Raw genomic sequence first — 16085 nt, 5'->3', positions numbered from 1 at the left:
TCCCTACCTCCAACCAGTAAAGACCTGTTTGAGTTATACGTTTAAGTCTTTGTGTTAATTGTTCAATACAATACACATACTTAACAGAGACAGATACAGAAAGAGAGAGAGAGATAGATACAGAAAGTGAGAGACACAGATACAGAAAGAGAGAGAGAGACACAGACACAGAAAGAGAGAGAGACAGATACAGAATGAGAGAGAGACACAGATACAGAAAGAGAGAGAAACAGATACAGAAAGAGAGAGAGAAACAGATACAGAAAGAGAGAGAGACAGATACAGAAAGAGAGAGAGACACAGATACAGAAAGAGAGAGACACAGATACAGAAAGAGAGAGAGACATAGATACAGAAAGAGAGAGAGAGACAGATACAGAAAGAGAGAGAGACACAGATACAGAAAGAGAGAGAGACACAGATACAGAAAGAGAGAGAGACACAGATACAGAAAGAGAGAGAGACAGATACATAAAGAGAGAGAGACACAGACACAGAAAAAGAGAGACACAGATACAGAAAGAGAGAGAGTCACAGACACAGAAAGAGAGAGAGACACAGATACAGAAAGAGAGAGACACAGATACAGAAAGAGAGAGACACAGATACAGAAAGAGAGAGAGACACAGATACAGAAAGAGAGAGAGACACAGACACAGAAAGAGAGAGAGACACAGACACAGAAAGAGAGAGAGAGACAGATACAGAAAGAGAGAGAGACACAGATACAGAAATAGAGAGAGACACATACAGAAAGAGAGAGAGACACAGATACAGAAAGAGAGAGACACAGATACAGAAAGAGAGAGAGACACAGATACAGAAAGAGAGAGAGACACAGATACAGAAAGAGAGAGAGACACAGACACAGAAAAAGAGAGACACAGATACAGAAAGAGAGAGAGAGACAGATACAGAAAGAGAGAGAGAGACAGATACAGAAAGAGAGAGACACAGATACAGAAGTAGAGTGAGTCAGATACAGAAAGAGAGCGAGACACAGAAACAGAAAAAGAGAGACACAGATACAGAAAGAGAGAGAGACAGATACAGAAAGAGAGCGAGACACAGATACAGAAATAGAGAGAGTCAGATACTGTTGTGTATGTAACCTGTTCCACCTTAAGAGAGCTTAAGCCTGTTCCACCTTAAGAGATGTACTACTTTCTCAGGCTGCTGTAGACGTAATACCGGGGGTGAACACACCGGTATATAAGCACTGTGCAGTAATCTTGTATTCAGAATAGTCCCTACCGCCAACCAGTAAAGACCTGTTTTTGATTGTTATTAATTAGTCTGTGTCTTAATTAACTAGATAACTCACAGATTTAACAGATACAGAAAGAGAGAGAGACACAGACACAGAAAAAGAGAGACACAGATACAGAAAGAGAGAGAGACACAGATACAGAAAGAGAGAGAGACACAGACACAGAAAGAGAGAGAGACACAGACACAGAAAGAGAGAGAGACACAGATACAGAAAGAGAGAGACACAGATACAGAAATAGAGAGAGTCAGATACAGAAAGAGAGAGAGACACAGACACAGAAAAAGAGAGACACAGATACAGAAAGAGAGAGAGACAGACACAGAAAGAGAGAGAGAGACAGATACAGAAAGAGAGAGAGACACAGATACAGAAATAGAGAGAGTCAGGTACAGAATGAGAGGGAGACACAGACACAGAAAAAGAGAGACACAGATACAGGAAGAGAGAGACACAGATACAGAAAGAGAGAGTCACAGACACAGAAAGAGAGAGACAGATACAGAAAGAGAGAGACACACAGATACAGAAAGAGAGAGACACAGATACAGAAAGAGAGAGAGTCACAGACACAGAAAGAGAGAGAGACAGATACAGAAAGAGAGAGAGACACAGATACAGAAAGAGAGAGACACAGATACAGAAAAAGAGAGAGACACAGATACAGAAAGAGAGAGAGAGACAGATACAGAAAGAGAGAGGCACAGATACAGAAAGAGAGAGAGACTGATACAGAAAGAGAGAGAGACTGATACAGAAAGAAAGAGACACAGATACAGAGAGAGAGACAGATACAGAAAGAGAGAGAGACACTGATACAGAAAGAGAGAGACACAGATACAGAAAGAGAGAGAGACACAGATACAGAAAGAGAGAGAGTCACAGATACAGAAAGAGAGAGTCAGATACAGAAAGAGAGAGAGACAGATACAGAAAGAGAGAGAGATACAGATAAAGAGAGAGACACAGATACAGAAAGAGAGAGAGACAGATACAGAAAGAGAGAGAGTCAAAGACACAGAAAGAGAGAGAGACACAGATACAGAAAGAGAGAGAGACACAGATACAGAAAGAGAGAGAGGCATAGATACAGAAAGACAGAGAGACACAGATACAGAAAGAGAGAGAGACACAGATACAGAAAGTGAGAGAGACACAGATGCAGAAAGAGAGAGAGACACAGATACAGAAAGAGAGAGAGACAGATACAGAAAGAGAGAGAGACACAGATACAGAAAGAGAGAGAGACACAGATACAGAAAGAGAGAGAGACACAGATACAGAATGAGAGAGAGACAGATACAGAAAGAGAGAGAGCCCTATATGCAATAAAAAGAAAATTCTACAACATCCAAATCCCAATCAAAATCTGGCTCAAAATATTTGACAGCATAATCCTGCCCATTGCACTGTACGGTAGTGAAGTATGGGGCCCGCTAAATCACCAAAGCTACACCAAATGGGAAAAACACACAATAGAAGCCCTACATGCAGAATTCTGCTGAAGCATCCTTCGCATCCAAAGAAAAACGCCAACAAATGCATGCAGAGCCGAACTAGGCAGATACCCACTGATAATAAACATCCAAAAACGAGCACTAAACTTCCTAAATCACCTCAAATCTAGCTCCCCAGACACCCTTCATTTCAAAGCATTTCAGACCCAAGAGCTAAACCCAGAAAAGAGTCCCCTGAGTCAGCTGCTACTGAAACTAAGTACTCAGCCGGACCCTGACCAACCACAGACCAACACAGCCGTCCAAACACCAATCCGAGTGAACCAAATCATTAAACAATGCAAAGAAACCTACCTGGAACATTGGAACAAAATAACCGAAAGCCAAAGCAGATTAGAATGTTACCGGGCCCTAAAAAGAGAATATAAACTGGCAGACTACCTCACGACCATCAGAGACACAAAACAGAGACAGACCCTCACCAGGTACAGACTAAGCGACCACCAACTGGAAATTGAAAAAGGCAGATACAAGAAATCCTGGCAGCCTAGAGAGAATAGAATATGCGATCAATGTCTGGCCGGCGAGGTTGAAACAGAAATGCATTTCTAACCTAAAATGCGAAAAATTCAACACATCAAGAAACATATTATTCACCAAGCTAAGCCAAACAACCCCAGATTTTAAGGAATTGGATGACCTGTCAAAATTGAGATTAGTCCTGGGAGAAGGAGACAGACCATACCTTGGGGCCAAATATGTAACAACATGTCACAACCTGAGGACTGTTTAAAATTAAGACTGTTTAAAATTAATATTGAACGTACCAAATGAAGTACAAAGACTGTTTAAAATTAATATTGTTTAAAAGTAATATTGTATGTACCCAACAAATGTCAAATCGATTGACACCTACAGAATGTTTGAAAATGTACCTTTTTGCTATGTAAGCTTTGGCAATATGGTTCTCTGTAAACTTTCATGCCAAGAAAGCATTTGAATTTGAATTTGAATTTGAATTTGAATTTGACACAGATGCAGAAAGAGAGAGACACAGATACAGAAAGAGAGAGACACAGATACAGAAAGAGAGAGAGACACAGACACAGAAAGAGAGAGAGAGACAGATACAGAAAGAGAGAGAGAGACAGATACAGAAAGAGAGAGAGACACAGATACAGAAAGAGAGAGAGACAGGTACAGAAAGAGAGAGAGACACAGATACAGAAAGAGAGAGAGACACAGATACAGAAAGAGAGAGACACACAGATACAGAAAGAGAGAGAGACACAGATACAGAAAGAGAGAGAGAGACAGATACAGAAAGAGAGAGAGACAGATACAGAAAGAGAGAGAGACAGATACAGAAAGAGAGAGAAATTAAGTACTCAGCCGGACCCTGACCAGCCCCAGACCAACACAGCCGTCCAAACACCAATCCGAGTGAACCAAATCATTAAAAAATGCAAAGAAACCTACCTGGAACATTGGAACAAAATAACCGAAAGCCAAAGCAGATTAGAATGTTACCGGGCCCTAAAAAGAGAATATAAACTGGCAGACTACCTCACGACCATCAGAGACACAAAACAGAGACAGACCCTCACCAGGTACAGACTAAGCGACCACCAACTGGAAATTGAAAAAGGCAGATACAAGAAATCCTGGCAGCCTAGAGAGAATAGAATATGCGATCAATGTCTGGCTGGCGAGGTTGAAACAGAAATGCATTTCCTCCTAAAATGCGAAAAATTCAACACATCAAGAAACATATTATTCAACAAGCTAAGCCAAACAACCCCAGATTTCAAGGAATTGGATGATCTGTCAAAATTGAGATTAGTCCTAGGAGAAGGAGACAGACCATACCTTGGGGCTAAATATGTAACAACATGTCACAACCTGAGGACTGTTCAAAAGTAAGACTGTTTAAAATTAATATTGAACGTACCAAATGAAGTAGAAAGACTGTTTAAAATTAATATTGTTTAAAAGTAATATTGTATATACCCAACAAATGTCAAATCGATTGACACCTACAGAATGTTGGAAAACTGTACCTTTTTGCAATGTAAGCTTTGGCAATATGGTTCTCTGTAAACTTTCATGCCAATAAAGCATTTGAACTGAACTGAACTGAACTGAGAGAGACCGATACAGAAAGAGAGAGAGACACAGATACAGAAAGAGAGAGAGACAGATACAGAAAGAGAGAGAGACACAGATACAGAAAGAAAGAGACACAGATACAGAGAGAGAGACAGATACAGAAAGAGAGAGAGACACTGATACAGAAAGAGAGAAACACAGTTACAGAAAGAGAGAGACACAGATACAGAAAGAGAGAGAGTCACAGATACAGAAAGAGAGAGAGTCAGATACAGAAAGAGAGAGAGACAGATACAGAAAGAGAGAGAGATACAGATAAAGAAAGAGAGAGACACAGATACAGAAAGAGAGAGAGACAGATACAGAAAGAGAGAGAGTCAAAGACACAGAAAGAGAGAGAAACACAGATACAGAAAGAGAGAGACACACAGATACAGAAAGAGAGAGAGACACAGATACAGAAAGAGAGAGAGACACAGATACAGAAAGTGAGAGACACAGATACAGAAAGAGAGAGAGACACAGATACAGAAAGAGAGAGACAGATACAGAAAGAGAGAGAGTCAAAGACACAGAAAGAGAGAGAGACACAGATACAGAAAGAGAGAGACACACAGATACAGAAAGAGAGAGAGACACAGATACAGAAAGTGAGAGAGACACAGATACAGAAAGAGAGAGAGACACAGATACAGAAAGAGAGAGAGACAGATACAGAAAGAGAGAGAGACACAGATACAGAAAGAGAGAGAGACACAGATACAGAAAGAGAGAGAGACAGATACAGAAAGAGAGAGAGACACAGATACAGAAAGAGAGAGAGACACAGATACAGAAAGAGAGAGAGACACAGATACAGAAAGAGAGAGAGACACAGATACAGAAAGAGAGAGAGAGACAGATACAGAAAGAGAGAGAGACACAGATACAGAAAGAGAGAGCGACAGGTACAGAAAGAGAGAGACACACAGATACAGAAAGAGAGAGAGACACAGATACAGAAAGAGAGAGAGACACAGATACAGAAAGAGAGAGAGTCACAGATACAGAAAGAGAGAGAGACAGATACAGAAAGAGAGAGAGACAGATACATAAAGAGAGAGAGACCGATACAGAAAGCGAGAGAGACACAGATACAGAAAGAGAGAGAGACAGATACAGGCTGGCGAGGTTGAAACAGAAATGCATTTCCTCCTAAAATGCGAAAAATTCAACACATCAAGAAACATATTATTCAACAAGCTAAGCCAAACAACCCCAGATTTCAAGGAATTGGATGATCTGTCAAAATTGAGATTAGTCCTAGGAGAAGGAGACAGACCATACCTTGGGGCTAAATATGTAACAACATGTCACAACCTGAGGACTGTTTAAAAGTAAGACTGTTTAAAATTAATATTGAACGTACCAAATGAAGTAGAAAGACTGTTTAAAATTAATATTGTTTAAAAGTAATATTGTATATACCCAACAAATGTCAAATCGATTGACACCTACAGAATGTTGGAAAACTGTACCTTTTTGCTATGTAAGCTTTGGCAATATGGTTCTCTGTAAACTTTCATGCCAATAAAGCATTTGAACTGAACTGAACTGAACTACAGAAAGAGAGAGAGACACAGACATAGATAGAGAGAGAGACAGATACAGAAAGAGAGAGAGACCGATACAGAAAGAGAGAGAGACACAGATACAGAAAGAGAGAGTCAGATACAGAAAGAGAGAGAGACACAGATACAGAAAGAGAGAGAGACAGATACAGAAAGAGAGAGAGACAGATTCAGAAAGAGAGAGAGAGACAGACACAAATGAGGGAGGCCGTAGAAAGACAGAAAAATGAACTCAGCAGGCAACACAAACCCCTTAAGCTCCAACAACCTGCTGACACAGAAACAACACAAACAGGGACACAGAACCCGTTGGATGTCCCCCCACACGAGAAGACCACACCCTCTTTGCCTTGCGACCAGATCAGGAACACACCGCAGGCCCCAAACCCCCCTCCTGCCACACAGCCTACCCCAGCAACTCAGTCAACCACCAGCCCTCAGTTGAGTCCTGCCCAGACTACTGCTACCCAGTCTGAAAAGCCAGCCCCTCAGGCGGTCCTGCTGACCGACTCCAACGGGAAGTTTTTGGACCCCCAGAGGATGTTCCCAGGTCATCAAGCCCTGAAAAAACGGTGCAGCACCACAGGCCAGGCAATGAAGATCCTGAACAAAGAAACCCTTGGAAGCCCAAAATGGCTTGTGATCCACACAGGCACAAACAACCTGCACACCCTACATGAAGACACTGCTAGAGCAGTGAGCAGGATGGCGGAGAAGGCCAGCAAGGAATTCCCCAATGCGTGGATTGTGATCTCCACTCTACTGCCCAGAGAGGACACCCTAGCCTATGTAATCCACAACACCAACAGGGAGATCGACATGGGATGTGCTGACCTCCCCAACGTCTACCTGGCCCACCACCCAAACATCAACACACGGGACCTCTATGACGGATTACATCTACTCAAACAGCGGGTGTGGATCTTCGCAAAAAACCTCATAAACACTGCCAAAGGACGCACCCCTCCCACCCCCTCTGCCAATGGGAGCCCTAACCCAAACAGGACCAACACTGTCCCCTACCCCCCTATACAAAACCAGCAACAGAACCGTGCTATTGTACCTGACCCCAGACCCCCCTTTAGACCACAGGCGACTGTAAACCAAGAACTGGGAAGGATCATGACGATGATAAGCACCCTGATGGAAAACAGGATAAGAATGTACTAAATTATTATTATTGTTATTTTATTACTATTATTACTATTATTACTATTATTAAGTAGCAGTATGTGCATGCCATATGGAATCTATACTAAATCGTCATTTAGCATTGTACATCTATAGAAACTATAGGTCCATTTTGCTTTGTTTTTTTTGAACTATATAGATGCGTTCTTTCCACATAAGCTGCTGGAATATCCAGGGTCTCCGCTCCTCAACTTTTGGGCTGAAGAGTACAGACCCTGAATTCCTAAAATCTATAAAAGACATTGATATAATTGTGTTAACAGAAACATGGTGTCAAAAGGACGTGCCCACCCACTGTCCTCCAATGTACCATGAAATCATTGTGCCCTCAGTAAAGAACACTAAGGTACGCAAGGGCAGAACCTCCGGGGGAATCTTGGTGTGGTATAAAGGAGAACTGGACAAACACATCTCACCGGTAAAACAGGGGAAATCACATGTATGGCTAAAATTAGATAAAAACATAGGAATAGCAAAAAAAGATGTCTACTTATGTGCGATCTACATACCCCCAATAGAATTGCCATATTTTGAAGAGGAGTTATTTGAAACTCTCCACATGGAAATCAGCCATTTCCAGGCCCAAGGAAAGGTACTACTACGTGGGGACCTAAACGCAAGGACCGGATGTGAACCTGACTTCATAGACCCACAGGGCAACAACCATGTGTTTGGCCAGACCCCTTTATATGTCACACCAGCCATCACAAATCGGAACAACCTTGACTGTGAAATAAATAAAAGCGGCAGGGAGGTAGTGCAACTCTGCCGAGCCTTAGGCCTGTACATAGTTAACGGTAGGTTCAGAGGGGACTCCTTAGGGAGACTCACCTATTCCTCAACTCTTGGGTCTAGTGTGGTGGATTATACAATCACTGACATGGACCCTTGCGATATCAACGCATTCACTGTCAGGCAGCAATCCCCCCTCTCAGACCATAACCAAATAAATGTGTACCTTAAACTTTCTGCCCAAACTACAGACACAAAAAAGGAACCCAGTAAGCTCCATAAACTAAACCAGACATACAGATGGGCCCCAGACAGTGGAGATAAATTCATCACAGCACTAAATTCACCTGATCTCACAAGTAAAATATCAAAATTTAAAGAAAATCTATATGAGATCGCCAGAGATGGTGTAACCATGGCCATAGACGATATAAATAGGATCTTCCATGAGGCAGCTGTAAAAGCCGACCTTGTGAAGCAGAAGAGGAAACGTTACAAAAGACAAAAAAATGAGAAATGGTTTGATCACGAATGCAAAAATGCCAGAAAAGACCTGAGAAAAATATCAAACCAAAAGCATCGCCAACCAAACAACCCAGACCTGCGTATTAGATACAATGAGGCCCTCAAAAGATATAAACACACCATTAGGAACAAAACACAAAACTAAACCCACAAAAGACTTGAAGAAATTGAAAACTCCATTAATCAAAATCAATTCTGGGATATGTGGAATAACCTGAGTACAACTCAATTACAAGCATTACCAATCCAAGATGGTGACATCTGGAGAACACATTTTGAAAACCTCTACAAAGACATCCCAGTAAACGAATCAAACTCAAGTCAACATCATGTCACAGAAAAACTCCACACATTAGAAGTAACAATTAAAGACAACCAAAACCCTCTGGACTCCCCAATCACTTGGAAAGAACTGGCCACAAAAACAAAATCTCTCCACCTAAAGAAAGCCTGTGGTCCAGACAACATCAAAAATGAAATGCTCAAGTTCAGCACTATGGAGATGCAGGGTGCGGTACTCAAGTTATTCAACATCATATTACGTTCGGGCTGTTTTCCAGATATCTGGTGCCAAGGACTCATCTCTCCCATATATAAAAGTGGAAACAAATCAGACTCAAACAACTAACGTGGCATCTGTGTCAACAGTTGTCTAGGGAAGTTATTCTGCAGTATTCTAAATAGCAGATTACTGGATTTTCTTAATAAACATAATATCCTAAGAAAAAATCAAATAGGCTTTCTTCCAAAACACCGCACCACCCTTCACACTCTCATTGAAAAACATATACACCAAACAAAAATGGGAAATATTCGCTTGTTTCATTGACTTCAAGAAAGCCTTTGACTCTATTTGGCACGAAGGGCTCTATTACAAACTTCTTCAGTGTGGAATAGGGGGCAAAGTCTATGACCTTATTAAATCGATGTATCTGAAAAATAAATACGGTGTCAAAATTGGAGACAAACACACCGGTTTCTTCACCCAGAGAAGAGGCGTCCGGCAGGGTTGCAACTTGAGTCCGACCCTGTTCAACATATACATAAATGAGTTAGCAGACAAGCTGGAGCAAAGCGAGTCACCGGGTCTCTGTCTCCTGGATGGGGAAGTGAGGTCCCTGTTCTATGCGGACGACCTGGTTCTGCTGTCTCCCACAGAACAGGGATTACAGCAACATTTAGACCTACTCGACAAATACTGCCAAAATTGGGCTCTAACAGTAAATCTAAAGAAAACCAACATCATGATTTTTCAAAAAAGGCCCAGATGTCAGGAAAACAAATACCAGTTTACTCTCAGTGATACCATCATAGGACACACTATGAGCTACACTTACCTTGGTCTAACCATTACAGCATCAGGGAGCTTCAACATAGCAGTGAATGCACTAAAAGAAAAAGCCCGAAGAGCCCTATATGCAATAAAAAGAAAATTCTACAACATCCAAATTCCAATCAAAATCTGGCTCAAAATATTTGATAGTATAATCCTGCCCATTGCACTGTATGGTAGTGAAGTATGGGGCCCACTCAATCACCATAGCTACACTAAATGGGAAAAACACACAATAGAAGCCCTACATGCAGAATTTTGCCGAAGCATTCTTCGCACCCAAAGGAAAACACCAACAAATGCATGTAGAGCCGAACTAGGCAGATACCCACTGATAATAAACATCCAAAAACGAGCACTAAACTTTCTAAATCACCTCAAATCTAGTTCCCCAGACACCCTTCATTTTAAAGCCCTCCAGAACCAAGAGCTGAACCCAGAAACGAGTCCCCTGAGTCAGTTGTTACTGAAACTAAGTTCTCCTACCCAGCCGGACCCTGACCAGTCCCAGACCAACACTGCTCCCCAAACACCAATCCGAGTGAACCAAACCATTAAACAATGCAAAGAAACCTACCTGGAACATTGGAACAAAATAACCAAAAGCCAAAGCAGATTAGAATGCTACCGGGCCTTAAAAAGAGAATATAAACTGGCAGACTATCTCTCGACCATCAGAGACACAAAACAGAGACAGACCCTCACCAGATACAGACTAAGCGACCACCAACTGGCAATTGAAAAAGGAAGATACAAGAAATCCTGGCAACCTAAAGAAAATAGAATATGTGATCACTGTCTGGCCGGCGAGGTTGAGACAGAGGTGCACTTCCTCCTAAAATGCGAAAAATTCAACGAGACAAGAAACATATATTTTGACAAGCTCAGCCTTACAACCCCAGATTTCAAAGAATTGGATGACCTGTCAAAATTAAGAATAGTCCTGGGGGAGGGAGACAGACAATATCTTGGTGCCCAATATGTAACAACATGTCACAACCTGAGGAACATTGAATGACTAACGAGCACACCCATAGCATATATACGCTAAAAATGTTTAAATCAATACCGAATGTACCCAACGACTGTTTTAAATTAATACTGAATGCACCCAACGAGGGTCAACGACTGTTTAAATTAATACTATCTGTACCCAACGAGGGTCAAAAACGTTTGACACCTAAAGAATGTTGGAAACCTGTACTTTTTGTTATGTAAGCTTTGGCAACATGGTTCCCTGTAAACTTTCATGCCAATAAAGCATTTGAATTGAATTGACAGATACAGAAAGAGAGAGAGTCAGATACAGAAAGAGAGACACAAATGCAGAAAGAGAGAGAGACAGATACAGAAAGAGAGAGAGACAGATACAGAAAGAGAGAGAGACAGATACAGAAAGAGAGAGAGACAGATACAGAAAGAGAGAGATACAGATACAGAAAGAGAGAGAGACAGATACAGAAAGAGATTCACAAATGCAGAAAGAGAGAGAGACAGATACAGAAAGAGAGAGATACAGATACAGAAAGAGAGAGAGAGACAGATACAGAAAGAGATTCACAAATGCAGAAAGAGAGAGAGACAGATACAGAAAGAGAGAGAGACAGATACAGAAAGAGAGAGAGACAGATACAGAAAGAGAGAGACACAGATACAGAAAGAGAGAGACACAGATACAGAAAGAGAGAGAGACACAGATACAGAAAGAGAGAGAGAGACACAGATACAGAATGAGAGAGAGACACAGATACAGAAAGAGAGACACAGATACAGATAGAGAGAGAGACAGATACAGAAAGAGAGAGAGAGACAGATACAGAAAGAGAGAGAGACAGATACAGAAAGAGAGAGAGACAGATACAGAAAGAGAGAGAGACAGATGCAGAAAGAGAGAAATACAGAAACAGAAAGAGAGAGAGAGACAGATACAGAAAGAGAGAGAGACACAGAAACAGAAAGAGAGAGAGACAGAAACAGAAAGAGAGAGAGAGACAGATACAGAAAGAGAGAGATACAGAAACAGAAAGAGAGAGAGAGACAGATACAGAAAGAGAGAGAGACAGATACAGAAAGAGAGAGATACAGATACAGAAAGAGAGACACAAATGCAGAAAGCGAGAGAGGCAGATACAGAAAGAGAGAGAGACACACATACAGAAAGAGAGAGAGACACAGATACAGAAAGAGAGAGAGACACAGATACAGAAAGAGAGAGAGACAGATACAGAAAGAGATTCACAAATGCAGAAAGAGAGAGAGACAGATACAGAAAGAGAGAGAGACAGATACAGAAAGAGAGAGAGACAGATACAGAAAGAGAGAGACACAGATACAGAAAGAGAGAGACACAGATACAGAAAGAGAGAGAGACACAGATACAGAAAGAGAGGGAGAGACACAGATACAGAATGAGAGAGAGACACAGATACAGAAAGAGAGACACAGATACAGATAGAGAGAGAGACAGATACAGAAAGAGAGAGAGAGACAGATACAGAAAGAGAGAGAGACAGATACAGAAAGAGAGAGAGACAGATACAGAAAGAGAGAGAGACAGATGCAGAAAGAGAGAGATACAGAAACAGAAAGAGAGAGAGAGAGACAGATACAGAAAGAGAGAGAGACACAGATACAGAAAGAGAGAGAGACAGAAACAGAAAGAGAGAGAGAGACAGATACAGAAAGAGAGAGATACAGAAACAGAAAGAGAGAGAGAGACAGATACAGAAAGAGAGAGAGACAGATACAGAAAGAGAGAGATACAGATACAGAAAGAGAGAGAGACAGATACAGAAAGAGAGACACAAATGCAGAAAGAGAGAGGCAGATACAGAAAGAGAGAGAGACACACATACAGAAAGAGAGAGAGACACAGATACAGAAAGAGAGAGAGACACAGATACAGAAATAGAGAGAGACACAGATACAGAAAGAGAGAGAGACACAGATACAGAAAGAGAGAGAGACAGATACAGAAATAGAGAGACACAGATACAGAAAGAAAGAGAGACACAGATACAGAAAGAGAGAGACACAGATACAGAAAGAGAGAGAGAGACAGATACAGAAATAGAGAGAGACAGATACAGAAAGAGAGAGAGACACAGATACAGAAAGAGAGAGAGAGATACAGAAAGAGAGAGAGAGACAGATACAGAAAGAGAGAGAGACACAGATACAGAAAGAGAGAGAGACACAGATACAGAAAGAGAGAGAGACAGATACAGAAAGAGAGAGAGAGACAGATACAGCAAGAGAGAGAGACACAGATACAGAAAGAGAGAGAGACAGATACAGAAAGAGAGAGAGACAGATACGGAAAGAGAGCGAGACAGATACAGAAAGAGAGAGATACACAGTGTTAAATGTTGTCGCTGGCGCTCCCCGCCAACTCAATTTATAGTGCGGCGCTGTTAACGGCCCACCTGGGCACTAACCCCTTAGCTCCCCGTTAACGCCCGGGTGGGGCGCCAAAGGGAGGCCCTAAGCTAGCCAATTTTTAGCCCTATTTTTGTCATCCTGTCTTGCCCCCCTCCCCTCATCATCCCCTGGACTGAAGTCAGCAGCCCAGACACACCAAGCTTGGCCTTCAGACTCCTTCAGTCAAAGGCCCCAGTGTTGGAACTGCTTGTTATCAAGGTTGGGCCTTCGTTGGCCAAATTAAAGATACGTAAAGCAAAGTCGAAATCCTAAACTTGTAAACAACAGGCAGCTATGCCTGGCAGGCAAGGCGGGCCCCCGTGTGGTATGTTAGGCATCATTTAATCTAACACTTTGTCTTCATATTCGAATACAAGTTTCTGAGAAACCGAACCATCGGAATGGAATAAAGAGGCAGGCAGTTAAGCACCAATTAATTATCATTGGAATGGAATGAAGAGGTGGGCAGTTAAGCACCAATTAATTGTCATTGGAATGAAATGAAGAATATTATGATTGACCTAAGTTATCTTGGCAAGAACACGAGGAAGTAGGAGACCGTGGATTTGGATCTCAGGGGCAGACTGCCTGTATTCTGTTTGAGTTTTGTGGTCCAATCTGTTTTGAGATGAACGGGAAGGATTTTGGCTCTTTCAAAATCCACATTTCTCGATAAGTGCTGTTCTTGTTCCTCCTCTGTGAAGAATTAATCCACACTTGTTGATTATTTCCAGCTGGTTTACCAATAAGTTGTTGAACTTAAATCTTGTTTCAGAAGAAACAACTTATACATTAACCCCTACATGTCTCGAGCAGAAACATAGTAATATTCGCATCAATCTTATTTGCATAACCAATATATGTTTCAGGCACGTCTAATTTCTAACAGTGATCTGACACAAGTGCCAGGCAATGACTATCACCAACAAGTCTAACCACCTCCCCTTGACATTCAACAGCATTACCATCGCCGAATCCCCCACCATCAACATCCTGGGGGTAACCATTGACCAGAAACTTAACTGGACCAGCCACATAAATACTGTGGCAACAAGAGTAGGTCAGAGGCTGGGTATTCTGCAGCAAGTGTCTCACCTCCTGACTCACCAAAGCCTTTCCACCATCTACAAGACACAAGTCAGGAGTGCGATGGAATACTCTCCACTTGCCTGGATGAGTGCAGCTCCAACAACACTCAAGAAGCTCGACACCGTCCAGGACAAAGCAGCCCGATTGATCGGCACCCCATCCACCACCTTAAACATTCACTCCCTCCACCACCGGCGCACCGTGGCTGCAGTGTGTACCATCTACAAGATGCACTGCAGCAACTCACCAAGGCTTCTTCGGCAGCACCTCTCAAACCCATGACCTCTTCCACCTAGAAGGACAAGGGCAGCAGGCGCCTGGGAACACCGTCACCTCCAAGTTCCCCTCCAAATCACACGCCATCCTGACTTAGAAGAATATCGCCGATCCTTCTTCATTGCTGGGTCAAAATCCTGGAACTCCCTCCCTAACAGCACTGTGGGAGCACCTTCATCACACGGACTGCAGCGGTTCAAGAAGGCAGCTCACCACCACCTTCTCAAGGGCAATTAGGGATGGGCAATAAATGCTGGCCTTGCCAGCGACGCCCACATCCCATAAACGAATATAAAAAACAAAAACTTCTACCCCCTTGTACTCTAGTCCTCTACATACAAAGGCCAGCATTCCATCAAACTTTTGGATTATTGTCTGCACCTGTCCATGATATTTTAATGATCTATGTACCTGGACATTGGACTCGTTGGACCTCCACTGTTTTTAACCTTTCACCATTTAGAAAGCACACTGTTCTATCTTCTTTAGGTCCAAAGTGGATGACCTCACATTTGCTTATATTGAAACCCATTTTGCACATTCACTCACTCTACCAATATCCCTTTGTCATAACTATCAAAAGGGAATTGGATGAATACTTGAAGAGGATAATTTTGCAGGGCTCTGGGGGAAGAGCAGGGGGGAGTGGGAGTAATTGGAGAGCTCTTTCAAAGAGCCGGCACAGGCACGATGGGCTGAATGGCCTCCTTCTGTGCTGTACCATTCTCTGATTCGATGAAGCCTGTGCTGAAATATTGGTGTTCTTATAAAAAGGTGATTCAGCTTTGGTTGTCACTTTGTGTTTCCTAAATAATTGCAAAATCCGAAACGAGATTTAAATTCAACAAATTATTGGCAAACCGGCTGGAAATAATCAACAAGGGTGGGTTCATTCTTCACAGAGGAGGAGCAAGAACAACACTTGACCAGAAATGTGGATTTTGAAAGAGCCAACATCCTTCCTGTTGGACCACAAATCTCAAACAGGATACAGGCAGTTTCCCCCCCCAGTTCCAAATCCAGAGACTCCTACTTCCTTGTGTCCTTACCAAGGTGGCTTAGGTCAATCATCA

This window comes from Somniosus microcephalus, chromosome 12, assembly GCF_052327205.1.
Source record: "Somniosus microcephalus isolate GS21.2 chromosome 12, FLI_Smic_1.0, whole genome shotgun sequence".
NCBI lineage: Eukaryota > Metazoa > Chordata > Chondrichthyes > Squaliformes > Somniosidae > Somniosus > Somniosus microcephalus.
This window is presented reverse-complemented; position numbering follows the sequence as displayed.